The 12,591-nt window shown below is 30.8% G+C and overlaps 1 long non-coding RNA gene across 1 annotated transcript; it reads left to right on the forward strand.

Moving 5' to 3' along the window:
• The first annotated feature begins 6,334 nt into the window (after window positions 1–6,334).
• LOC146956604 (uncharacterized) lies at window positions 6,335–10,115 on the forward strand. The gene is made up of 3 exons (XR_015016571.1): window positions 6,335–6,539; window positions 6,670–6,765; window positions 9,837–10,115. It is a non-coding gene; the product is annotated as an uncharacterized LOC146956604 (long non-coding RNA).
• The last annotated feature ends 2,476 nt before the right edge of the window (window positions 10,116–12,591 follow it).

A 12,591-nucleotide genomic window follows, 5' to 3' on the forward strand; every position in this document is an offset into this window, starting at 1 on the left:
ATACACGTGCAGGGCCTTAAAACGCACGGGCTTTTAGAATACATCTATGAAAAGGTTTGTGTGTGGATTCTATGTCTGAGATAGAGTTCAATGTTGTAAGCAACTCTTGTTAAATCAGAATACCTTCCACTATGCAAAGGTTCAAGTTGTTGGCGACACCTTTGTATATTAGCAAATCTTATGGAAACGTTTTACGTTATTTCTCGAAACCATTTTGAATTCAAGTGGGGGATTGTTGGAACACTAGTTAATTCTAGTGAAGAAAATTGGAAAGAAAAACACTATGAAAAAAACTAGTGTGTGGGTGTGACTTAAAAATGTCCCACATTGAACGGTCACCCCAACTAGTAAGTGTTTATATATGGGAAAAGTGACCTCCAAGGGTGTGCCCTTGGGGTACCCAATTTTGTGAACGGGTGAACGCTTAAAAAAAAATTAATATATATTTTTTTTTGTCACTTGAAAATGTTAAATTAATTAATTAATTAATTTAATCATTATCCGTAAGCGCTACGCGTAACAAATAAATTTGTTAAGACCCGACCCGATCCAAAAGCATATCCAGAAACTTCCAGATATATCCAATTAAGAAACAAAACGCGTTTGCTTAAGGATTAAGCAGACTTAATCCCCAAGTCACTCGTTTTTTGTTACAAACTCTCCCTATAAAAGGAGAGCTCGCCCCATTTGATTCTTTACACCGAAAATTCACAGTTGATGCTTCCTGTGTTTTTTCCTCTCTTCTCCCTCCGACTTGTTTTTAACAAGTTTCTTCTGCTTCTACTCCTTTCTGTCCCTTCGGTATTAAGAGTGTTCATAAGACCATAGTCCCTTGGTCTTAAGTTCATAGTCCCTTCGATAATATATGATTCTTCGGAATATAGAGTACTATTAAGATCATATTAAAGAATGATCTTAACAGTATATATATATTATTTTAAAGAGAAATGGTGGTATCACCATATTTGAGTGGTCGTAGTGCCATATTCATGTTTTGGAGAAGTTAGAATGGTGGTAACACCATATTTGAGTGGTCTCAGCACCATAATAGAATGGTAATAATACCATATTAATTTGAACGGTTTCGAATAGAGCGGTTACGTACCGTATCGAGTGGCTTCGATCAAACGATTGAGCCATATTTTGAGGGTGTAATTCTCGAACGATTTTTCTACAGTGCAGTAGTTAATCGAACAGTTGTAGCTGGGCTTGTTTTATCCTGGAGGCGGCGTGGTTGATAGTCTACCTTGCACAATTTTGGGTAGTGCCACGAAACGTCTTAAAGAGAGCGACCTGGTCGTGACTCAACCTAGTAACAACTTCGGTAGATGATAGAATTTGGAAATTCAAATTTAACAGTTTGGAAATCCAAAAACAACAACACTTGAGCAGAATCAGTCTTCAACAAAAACGCAAAATTGGATGATATGTGGTTGCTGGCTTTATACTTGTTTGGACATTGCTCATCATATAATTCGTTTATTTGTAAGCACATGATACTGGTATAATGGTATTTCAATTAAAATTAACTTAATATTAACTTTTGTATCCCATGTTATAGGGTGGAATCATTTTGGTTGAATCTTTACTTTCAATAATTTCATATCCTTTATTTTTTAGGGGACCAACCTGTCTCCTTCTCCTTCCATTTTTTATTAACAGTAATCTTCATTTAGAAGTTTTCAGACGATAAATGTTAATTTCTTCTCTACATAAATAAAAATGTGACCGTTTTAAAATAGAGAATAAGCCTCTTCCACTGAATAAGCCTCTTCTCAACATATGAGAATAAGCCTCTTCTCTTCCACTGAATAAGCCTCTTCTCTACATATGTTAACATATGGAGAAACTTTAAAATAGAGAATAAGCCTCTTTACAAAAGTGTATTATTAGATTCATTACATATGGCGAAACTTTTGTATTTAATGGTAAAAAATGGTCTTGCATGCTACAAGACATTTACCAGTTGTACATGGAAGGAGCCTATTTTAATATTCTTAAAATATATACGATTTTAAACTAACATTACAAGATCAAGTTAGTGTTTGTTTCTGTACCAAAAAAAAAAAAAAAGTCAGTGTTTGTTTTGGGATCCATTTTGAGGATGTGCATTGTGTTAACCCTTCAGATTGTAGCTTCTCGAGTCCACTATTTCTTTCATTTTAGCCTGATTAACATTTTAGTTTATCTCCATAAAAAAATTGATGAATAAACATTTTTTAGTCGATGTATTTAAGCATTTTATATTTCACTTTGTCGATGTTTTCGGCATTTCTTTTTTGTATTTCCCAAGCCGTAAGCATTGTTAATACATTTCGGTTTGCGGGAAGCTATTAGAGATATAAAAGTTACTTGTTAGTTAGATTAGTTAAGAATTAGATGGTCTATTTTCCCATGTAAGCTTCAATGGCTACTTGATGTAACCATACTTCTCTCACAATCAATATTATTTTCCATTTCACTTTTCTATACTTTTTTCTTAATTATGAGTTTTATCAAGAATAATAATGCGTACACTTAGGCAAATTCAGTTTACACAAAACTTGGTTCAGTTAAGCATACGCAAACGCACTTCACGTAAGCTTCCTTAAACTCAGCAGTTCACATAATCATACTCAGTCTATATAAAATTTGAATTTCTAAACATAGGAAAACTTTAATGATGTAGCCATACATAAATTCAATTCATGTAAAGTCCAAAATTAGAACTTTAAAAGACAACAATCAATTAAAGCGACATTGAGACATACCACTTGAGTAGATCAGTGTTCAACAAAAAATTGGACATGGTTTACTTATACACTTGCTTGGACATTGTTCATCATTGACCGAATGGTTTTTCTCTTTTTCTTTTTCAAGTCATGTTATTATCATATAATAACTCGTCTATTTGTATGCACATTTTGATCTTTCAATTATGATTAACTTAATATAATCTTAAAATCAACTAAAAATCTTAATTAAAATTTTCAATTAGAATTTAAGCAAGTAATCAACTTTCTCTCGACAAAAAAAAAATTAATCAACTTACTCAAAAATTAGAATTTATTAAAAGGTTAAATGTCTATCAGTTTTCACCTACTATATGCTAACACTCAATTTTTTCAAGTAATCAAATTACTCATAAAAAATAAATAAATAAATTAGAAATAGAATTATTTTTTGAAAGAAAATTAGAAATAGAATTTAATTAAATATAAAAAAAATTATGAGATTTGGGGGGTATGTCAGTTGGATGAAAATAGGTCAGACTGACTGACAAGTATTTACCGTCTAACCTACCGTCTAACCTACGACATGTCTAGATAAGGCCAGACCTTTTATTAAATAGGGAAAGCTAAAATTATTTTAGAAATCTTTTTAGCTAAAAAGGTCATATTACTAGTCGTAAAAAAGCATTTCGACGGATCAAGACGACCTACTTAAGTATATGTGAATGACATTTTTATATTATAGTATATTATTATTATTATTATTATTATTATTATTATTATTATTATTATTATTATTATTATTATTATTATGAAGGAATTGTATTATTATTATTATTATTTTAAATTTTTTACTTTAAGTTGTTAATTTAACACATCATTACCTTTCTAAGAACCTATTTGAAACTTTAAAAAACTTAAGGGACCTATTTGAAACTTAAAAAACTTAAAGGATTAACTCAATATTTTCGTCAAACTTAAAGGAGCAAAATAGGTATTTAACCTAAATTATAAATTTACTAATTTTTAAGCAATTTAAATTTATTAACTTACATTAATTTTTTCGTGTAGTTAAATCTATAATTATAAACTGAAATGAAAATAAGATATTATAGATAGATGGTCTAATTTTCTAAATTGACATTTTAAATATCAAAATGGAGTTTATCTTTATTGCTATATTAATTCGTTATTCTATTTAAATATAAATCGAACTACTAATTTGAATAATTTCAAATGAAACAGGTGGCTTTTAAGTAAGTCAACATGTCACGATAGAGTTTTGAAAAGGTGAGGTTCAAGTCTAAAATTCTTCTATGGTAGATTTAGATCTTAAACTTTTTCGTCATACCAAATTTAAATCTTACAAAGCCTAACTCAACATTTGTTATAGTTGTGCAATGTAAGAGCAACAAGCAAGATGAATTTAGAGAGTTATTTTAATCCATCTAACCTTTTTTTTAAGTCTAACTCAACCAGATGGAATCAATTTTGTAGACTGGTTTGGTATGGAGCACGATAGCATTTCACTTAACGCACGACCGGTAAAAACTACCCACTTTTTTTAAAATGATTGACTTTGTTTCATTACGTGCAATATTCACATCACATATTTTGATTTTTTTTTTAATATTATATAAAGATGAATAGGAGCATATTAAGATTTATATATCTTAGATGAATATTCCTAAAATATAAACTTTTGATAATTTTATTAAAAAATAATTAAAGATATTAAAAGTTAAATTTTTATATTGGCATGTGTAAAACAATTAACTAGATCAATAATTTAAGGACGGATGGAGTAGTATTTAGAGTTTTACCAAAGTTGTGTTTAACATGCATTGGGCACACCTTACTTGTTTCCGGTGCACTCTAAAAAATCGTTCAAATACCCTCCATTATTGAATTTTAGAATCCAAAAGTAAGAAAACGAAAAGGTTGGAAGGTTGAAAACAAATTATTAAGAAATGACAAATACAAAACATATATTAGGCTGCCAGTCCAAAAATACATGTTTAGTTATGGATTAAAAATCATCTTGATGAAGTTCAAATCATTCTCCATTGAAAAAAATTAAATATTGGATTAGGATTTTAAAGGACAATTTTTGCTTAAAAAAGTCTCAAAGATTTTAAAAGATTTTGTAGGATTTTAATGACTTTTATGATTTTAAAAGAGTATCAGGATTTTCAATTTGGATTTCAATGGATTTACATCATAAGATTTCAAAGGATTTCATTGATTTGTAAGATTTCAAAAGATTTTATGAGTTTCAAGGACTCGTTAAAAAGAAATGATTACAACACACTCCCTATCATAATATTCTCAATACAAACTCTTTATTTTTGTTTTTATTTTTTATGAGAGAGAGAGAGAGAGAGAGAGAGAGAGAGAGAGAGAGATAGTAAACTTTTAAAAGAAAAACAATCTCAAGAAATCTCATGTTTTCATGAAAGACTTTTTTTTGTTAAAATTTCATTAGAAAATCCCACAAAATCCAATTTATTAAACAATCCTTTAAAATTTGAATGATTTTGAATACCATGAGACTTTTTTAAAGTGATGAAAAGTCTTGATTAAATACCTCAAGACTTTTTTAAAATGACAAAGAGTCTTGATTGAATACCACAAGACTTTTTTTAAATTGCAAAGAGTCTTGATTGAATACCACAAGACTTTTTCATAATTAAAAAGTCCCTTAAAATCCTAATCCAATACATCCCCTAGATAAAGCAACTAAGAGTAGCTAAACTCAAAATTCTTTCAAAGAGGAAGTAACACATCTTTACATCTCACGCTCGCTAGTCGCTACAACCATATATATATATTCTACAATTTTCCTGTTTCTTTCTTGACACCCGATGTGGGACTTAAATAACTGCGTAATACAAAATTTATCAAGCTCTTACAGCATGATATGTCAGAGACTCTACACTTTCTTTCTATATGTGACCAACCCTTAACTGTATTCTTACTGGTTCATTTCTTCCTATTTGCATCGATGGGGTATGGATGTATACAAGTTACCTTTTGGCTTGACCTCTGCTTTAAGGTAACGATGTGTTGTTATTTACAATCATTGAGGAACCTATAAATCGTGTTTTTGTAAGCACATTTTAGGTTAAGCCTTATTTTCAATAATTTCATATCCTTTATCTACTTACTTCTACTTATCTATCTATCTATCTATCTACTTCTATCTACTTCTACTTCTACTTCTATCTATCTATCTACTTCTACTTCTATCTATCTATCTATCTACTTCTATCTATCTACTTATCTATCTATCTACTCTACTTACTATATAAGAAAAGAGAATACTACCAAAATTATTTAACTACCCCTACCTTAACTTTTTTCCTCTACTCACAACTCAAGGCTATATTGATAATTTTGTATAGATAGTTGTGATATGGCAACTTCTTAACAACTTTAACATATTATACTATATTTTGTATAGATAAGATGAATCTAATGGTCCTGATTTGTTACACTTAGATCAAAAGGTTTTGATTTTGGAGGCAATTTTAACACTTTCAAAATTTAAATCTAAACTTTTTCATTCTCTCACTCACGTATTCCCTCTCACTTCCTTATTTCTCTCTTTTCTCCTACTTTCTCTCCCTCTTTCTCTCTTTTCATATTCATATTCATATTGTTTCTTCTATAAATTCATCTTCTTCTTTTCTTTCTTTCTCCCATATTCTTCATCTCTATCTCAAACAATTTGTTTCTAACAGATTTTTTTTTTTTTTACTTTTTAGAGATGGTGACTGAATCGCACGAAAGTAGCTACAAAAATCGTAACTTCATGATTCAAATATGGTATGTTGTTGTGGGATTGTCGTTGTTGTATGTGATGTTTTTCATTGTAATATTGAATTTTTTTTATCTTTGTTAAAGATGGTTTTTTTTTGTTTTTGTGAAAATTAGTTATTTTGTTTGATTTTGACAGGAAAAACTTTCATTGGAGGTGTTGGACATTTGTGACTTCAGGTTAAGGTTTAGAAGAGGAAAATCAAGGAGAAAATTGTTATTGTGCTACAATTTAGTAAGTTGTTTTTTATGAGTTTTGTGCTTGAAAATTACACAATATAGACTGGATTGCTATTTTTTTATGTTTTCTATGCTTGAAGGATATGAAATTTAGTGATTTTTTGGCTGATTTTGTTGTTTGTGTTTATCAACATATTTTTGTTTTTGTTTTTGTGCTGTAACAAATAATGCATGCTAGGTGTTTGATTTTATTCTTAACTAAAACAAATAGGATTACAACAAGCTTAGACTCTAAGATGTTGTTGGAATTTGATTTTTAGGAAGGAAGATCAAAGGAAAGTTGATTTTTTTTATGTATAACTGATACTGAGAAAGGAGATTGAATTTTTTAAAGTTAGTGTTTATTGCATATTTTCACAATTGATTTCTTTTATGCTTTTGGGGTTTGTGTTTGATTTTTCATGTTTGACGGATATTGGTTATTGCATATTTGCGACAAAACTATGTTTATGACTTTATTTACTCTGTCATATAAATTTCTTGATCATCTTAATATGTTTATAAAATGGATAATGCATATTTGAGTAACAATGTCTACTCACTTTTATACTTGAACAATGTATGGTTGTGTGACGAACTTATTTATATTTCATTATGTTCTATGGAGAACAATGTTTGCTCAATTTTTTACTTGAACAATGTCCTTTATATTAGTTTTGTTCATGTTAATATTCATCATTTTATTTTATTTTTTGTTCTTCCCACAATTTTCAGTAAAGTTTTCATGTTGATTGGATATTAGTCTGCATCAAATTTCAGTTCATTTCTTTCCATTTTATGAAAGTTAGAAAGATACTAATTATTTTAAGCTAATGACTTGCTTTCAATTTTAAGTTTCGATTATTATGCTCTCAATTTTTTGTGCTGGAACAATGTCTTTTATATTAGTTTTGTTAATGTTAATATTCATTAGATTGTTTTGTTATTTTGAATATTTGACATTAGAACTTTGTTTGATCTTTTTTGTTTCTTTGTCAACGGATCCTGTCTCATGTTTTTATACGGGAATATGTTAGTATATGTTTATTTATGAAATGTATTTTCATTTATTATCTTTTTTAATATCGTCAATACTAAAACAAACAAAAATTATAATATACTATGATTTTTTTTTTTTTTGCATATTTTATGCATTGTCCCTACAAACTGAGCTAAGCTCGCTAGGACATAATATACTATGATTAATCATACTTCAATATTTTCCGTTGTTTTTTTTGAAAATGTATCACTAAAAAACCCGTTGGAGTGTACAATTGTAACACGGGACCCATTTTAGTAACTACAACAAGTGATCAGTTTTAATTAGTATTTTTTTAATATCTCTATTTAAACACCGCGACTGCCTGAGTTTTATTAATATATCAATAAAATATATGTGGGTGTATGGACTATATATTAATAAAAATATATATGAGTATATGTTTGTTTTACCGGAATATATTAGTATATTCTTATTTCTGAAATCTAATGGGAACTATATATTGATAAAATATATGAGTGTATGGATTATATATTAACAAAAATATATGTCACTGTATTTTTTTTACGGGAATATGTTAGTATATGTTTATTTATGAAATATATTTTACGATAACAGTATTATATAATACATTAATTATGATTTTTCACGGGATGCATATTAGTATTTTTCACACTAAAACATATTAATAAATAAAATGTATGATTATTTTTATTTATCACCTTTTTTAATATCGTCAATACTAAATTTAATATATAGTTGGTCATATTAAAATTTAATTATTTTGTCAATTTTTATTACTACCGATCAATATATACATTACTATGCTTTAAATACTTTACATATTTTCACTATGGACAAAAAAAATCACTATGCCAAGTGTAGCCGAGACGCGACACGCGGCAGAGCCGCGGCCATACAGCGCGGCGAAGCCGCGCTACCCGTGCTGTAGCACGGGTATCTTGACTAGTTATACTTGGTGAGGATAGTGCATCATTACGTTTGGTGAAACTTTTGTATTTTATGGTAAACTTATTCTTCTTTTTCTCCAAACTTTAGTTTGAAATTCATTAGAGAAGACAAACCAATGGTGTGACTGTGACTCATGAGTTAGCTAGAGCAACATAATTTATAGTAGGGGTGTTCGCGGTGCGGTTTAGTTCGGTTTTGAGCATAAAAGTCATTCAAACCGCGAGATAAAAAAACATGCGGTTTGGTTTGGTTCGGTTGATTTTTAAAAAGTCATCCAAACCAAACCAAACCAATGCGGTTTGGATTGGTTCGGTTTGTGCGGTTTATCGCGAGATAAAAAAAATATCACATTAACTCTAATATTGCCAACTTGTTACAAAATAAACATAGGACATTTTATTTTGTTGTTTATATGATAAAATATTAGGTAAAACTTATATCAAAATAGGTAAAGTTAAGAAGAAACATAAGCATGAAACAAATTATTGGGAAGTAAAGGAAACAAATTCATCACTGGAAATGAATTGAAAGAGATGGAAAGGAATTAGAATCGAACCTGATGGTGCAACAATGGAAAAATTGAATCAAAAGAGATTATTCTTGAGCTATGTAATTGAGCTAGTACATAATTAAGTAATATTCATTATTCTTGCGGTTTGGTTTGGTTTGGTTCGGTTGCTAAGATGCAAACCGCAAACCAAACCGAACCGCGCAGTTCAGTGGAAAAGTCATCCGAATTCATCCGAACCAGGTGCGGTTTTTTGCGGTTTCGGTTTGGATTGGTTTGGTTTGCGGTTTTTCTATTGGGTTGGTTCGGTTTTGAACACCCCTAATTTATAGCTATTCCTCATATTTTATTCATGCACTCTTGTATTGCTCACTTGATTATTAATAAAATGCAACAAGCTCCTTGTGTCAAAAAAGGACTCACCAAATTTTAATAAACTTTGACTATATTGTAAAAGGAATTGTAAAAAACCATCAACACTTCCCTTTTCCTTGGGAGGGAACCTAGTCCTAGATTAAGATCATGATACATTGGAACCAAAACTTCCAGTGCCTATGTAAATTATCATATTTTATGCTACCTTTATGAACCTTTTTCTTTCCTACAGGATCAATTTTATCGTCAGACTTAGGCTCTGCAAATTTTCTTGTGTCTGAAAGGATATCGGTGCCATGTGATTCAACTCTACATTGAACAAGAGCATGTCTATTTGGTAAAACATTACTATTCTTCGATACATAAACTCTTCCATTTCCGGTTTTGTTTCTGTTCCCGATCATTAAGTCATTCTATATTTCTATGTATACAAAATTGGGACAAAACTGTAAGGTCGTATCCGAAAAACTACATAATAAACCTTGACTAACACAGAAAATAGATGCAAAGAAAGGAAACTAGAATCAGCATAATTGATGCTTTCAACAATTACAAATTTTCGACTATGATAAAGCATTACATTCTCTACACAGCCACAAACAATGAATTGAATTCTCTTCTCCATCAGCTAGAAGTGAAAATTATTTTAGAATATTTTATTTAAGTTTCTTGTGAGTTAGAACCATGCTTATCTGCTATATAGATATGTTAAGACCATGCTTATCTCACTTAATGCATACCATAGGTTTTGGAGTAAAACATATTCATGTGAACAAAAAGTGATTTGGCCGAGTGATACTTGGAATTGTGATCACGGTGCAATTTCATTTGGATCATTTTCACCTTTTTCTGTCATATTCTTTCTTCTGAATTCGTTTTCCTTATTAGTGAATTCAACAATCTAAGACCACTCCCTCCCTACTGTATCTTTACTGCTTCATTTCTTCCTCTTAGCATCATTGGAGTATCGAACGGACCAATTACTAGGAGACACCTGAGTAGAATCAGTTTTCAACAAAAACCGCAAAATCATGTACTCCCTCCGTTCCTTTTTAACCATAGTCACACAATTCGCAATTCGCTTCGGTACGCGGTACGGGTTCGCGGTACGCGACATCAGAAGAATTCGGTACATATGGGGTATAGAGCTTCGGTTCGCGTCGGTTCGTAGTACTATTACTATCCAATTAAGTATAATAAACCATCAATAAATTTTTTAAAAAAATATTATTTTTTACTAGAATTTTAAACAAAATTTAAAATTTATTAGTAATCATCTCTAAATATTTACGTCCCAATATGAGTCTTTCCACCAAACAAGTGTCCGGTTGCCAAAAACTTTTCCAAAATTCGTTTTCTTTTATCGATGTTATTTTATAAGAGACGTTCAAAAATAAATAATTAAAATAAATATTTTAAAAGTAAATGATTGAAATAAGTATTCCAAAAATAAAATTATTACTTAAAAAAAAAATAAAGTGCATATTGATTCATGTTTTTTGGTGGGTCAAAATATCTTTGATGGTTGAAAAAAAAAGCCCAAAATAAAGAGTAACTTAAATGGGTCGGGTCAGAAACATGTGCAGCCCAACCCAATCATCTATCATCTTCAACCTAGCAACACAAAGCTACAGCCGCAAGAAAACGCAGAAAAATGCAGCCACACTTCATTGCCATTCCAAAATCGATTTCAAGCCTGCGTTTGAGAGCTTAAAACTTGCGTAAATGTCCATAGTGTTCAAACGCGCTCATGGTACTTCGGTTCGTTGAGTTGCACTAATTTTGGTACGGATTCCGGCGAACCAATACGCCGACGAACCGCGAACCAATTCGCGGTTCTCCATAAAACCGACGAATTATGTTACTATGTTTTTAACTGTCACATTTTTAAAAAAAATTGTTCCTATTTATCTGTCGCTTTAACACTTTATGGATACAATTAGTCAAATATACCCCTAACCTCTCAATTACCACTACCTACACATTAATTGTATACTCCATTATGCTAGGCCACATATGCTTTCTAGAGAACTATTGGCTTAAGATTGGCTCGGTATTAACAAAACAAAAAGTTTGTTTTCAAAAAAAAAAAATGGCTTAATACTTGTTTTGTTCCATCTGGCGTTTAGGCTTTCAATAAATACATGTGTTGTTATCCTTATTATCTAATCCTAAACTACAATGCACACAACTATTGCAAAACCCTAATCCTTGGTTTATAGCGGGAAAATTGAGCATTAACCAATGACATATTTGAATTTCAAATTCACCTTACCGTAAGCTAGCGCGCTAAACCATATGCTTCAAATTTCAAAATCATTCTATCTCATTGTAAATTGTAGATGCCAACAATTAATGTCATCTATTTTCAATACTGGGTATAGCAAGCATTCATTGGGAACCATGACTGACCTAACCCTCCTCTCTCTCTACCTACGGTTCGTCATCCCCCCCCCCCCCCCTCCCCCTCCCCCAATTGCCACCATTCACTCCCGCCGCCAGAACCATAGCATAACTCCGTCGTATCACCACCATCACTGCTTCTTCTCTCTTTCTCCACTAAAGCCTCCCTCATGAGTCACGATCTCCGATCTCTTTCTTCGGTCTACCAAACTCGGTTAGCTCTCTCTCTCTCTCTCTCTCTCTCTCTCTCTCTCTCTCACTCTCACTATTATGTCTGTTTGATTTTTGATTTATCCTCTGTCTTCACTCTTATGCAATTAATCTTTGTTATTCAAGAGCACTGATATGAACATTGAAACCCCAATTGGTCCCTTTCGGTTTAACCTACTTTTGTCTAACTATTATTGATTGGAATTGTATATAGTGTGTATCTCTCATTTCTTGAAGATAATTTAGTTCATTTCACTCTTTTCTTTCTCTTCTTTTCATTGGCCCCCTCCTTTTTACTTATGGCCACTTTTTGCCTTTGGACTGTTTTTTAACTTTAGGTTGTTTTCTTTTTAATTTTTTTGTATCGTTTGGTT

This window comes from Medicago sativa, chromosome 1, assembly GCF_051527215.1.
Source record: "Medicago sativa cultivar Bolivia chromosome 1, Bolivia_mono, whole genome shotgun sequence".
Classification (NCBI taxonomy): domain Eukaryota; kingdom Viridiplantae; phylum Streptophyta; class Magnoliopsida; order Fabales; family Fabaceae; genus Medicago; species Medicago sativa.